The sequence below is a fragment of the Dendrobium catenatum genome, unplaced genomic scaffold, assembly GCF_001605985.2.
Source record: "Dendrobium catenatum unplaced genomic scaffold, ASM160598v2 fragScaff_scaffold_1607, whole genome shotgun sequence".
NCBI lineage: Eukaryota > Viridiplantae > Streptophyta > Magnoliopsida > Asparagales > Orchidaceae > Dendrobium > Dendrobium catenatum.
Genome location: NW_021320069.1, coordinates 8,115 through 9,859, shown reverse-complemented (window position 1 = coordinate 9,859; position 1,745 = coordinate 8,115).

Here is a 1,745-nt window from a genome sequence, read left to right as displayed (position 1 = left end):
TCTACAATTTTGAGCTTGTAGAGAAGAGAGAAAGGTGCAACTTAGGGGTTGCAATCTTTCGAACATCTCTTTGAACATTTGGTGTTTAAAGAGAGGGGTATACTCTCCTAACTTAGGTTTAGGAGAGTAGAAGGGAAAGGAAAGTGAAGGAACCTATGACTTTCGACTAAGGTAAAGAATTCCTTAAGACTTGTGGAGTCTATAGGAGTGAAAGAGGATTTGTAACTTTAAGGTTACAAATCGGGAGGGGTTATAATTGAACTTTTTGTTTGTTGACGCTTATTTTCGTGTTGATCCTACCCCGATCGAGCCTGACTAGGCTTGATCGTGCTCGATCGACCCAAGTGATCGTCGTCGAGGCAAAATCGACCCAAATTAGACCCCGATTTGATTAAATTAAATTTATTTTAGTCAAATTAAATCAAATTTAATTCAATTAAAATCAAATCACAATAAATTGAACCCCGTCGAGCGTCGTCGAGCTCAATTCGATAGGTTTCGGCGCCGATTCGAGTTCAATTTCATAAAATTAATTCGATCGGGGCCAAATCGACCCAAGTCGGGTTCGATTCGAACTCAATTTCTGCCCAAATTTATTAATTTGGGCTGAATCTGATTTTCAAATCAAAATTGGAAATCTAGGGTTGAGATCTCTTCTAAAATCCTACTCAATTTCACTTCAAGTGGGCAGCCAAATCTACTAAAGTAGATTTTTCCCTGAGAAGCGACGTTTGGGCGGCTCCCTACAGGCGTCCCTAAGAGAACGAACGAGAGAGTGGGGAGGAGATTCGGCTCCCCTTTTCGTTTTCGTCCAGACCAAGAGAAAATGAGAGAGAGCGAGAGAGGGCGATTTCCACGCCCATGCTTCCGTTCGCCTTTCCTCTTTCTTGCGAAACCGTCGGCCAAACCTCCTGAAGGCTTCGGCTTCTTCCCTGCTGCCCGTCGCCCTCCTTCCAGCGAGCCAAAACTGCAAGTGTGCGGCTTTTCTAGGTGAAAGGGAGAAGGGAGTTTTAGGGCTTGAGATCTTCTTCTCATTCCAAGGAAGAAAATCAAAAGTTAAGCCCTCCATTTGCTTTATTTCTCAAAGTTAGTGGCTTCATCTCCTTCCTCTTTCAACTCTGGCGAGTTCGTAGCAATTTGAAGGCTGTTGGAGACTTCCAAACAGCAAGGGAAGGCTTCGAAATTCTCCAAACAGCAGCTTGGAGTCTTCAAATCGCCTTGGAGAACAGCCATACAGCTTCCGAGAGCTTTCAAACGATGAAAACTGCTGTCCGGAGTGCTTTGGACAGCAAATCCACCCTCCGGAGTAGCTTGGACAGCAGTGGCAACGTCCAGAACACCTTGGACAGCGACTTGGAGCTTAGAGCGGAGCTTGGACAACAATTGGAACTTGGAGCGGAGCTTGGACAAAGCTTGGAACTTGGATAGGAGTGCTTGGGCAGCCTGGGTGTGGTAAAATCTTTAAAACTTAGTGAAACCTAGGGTCCCCAAAGGCCAATTGTTGTGTGGTTGATGCCCCCGAACCTTAGGTCCTTACAAACTTCAATTTTCACTCTCCTAAAATCCTATATCCGCTGTCCGCTTGTTTCAATCATGTAAATCAAGTGAATTGACATGATTTGCTCTCATGCGAGAGCTAAAAAGATAGCGGCGTGGTGATGGGGCATCGAATTGGTGTTCGATGTCCCCTTTTTTGCATGTTATATCATTCATGTTATGTTTAGAACCTTTACCTACAACCAAAT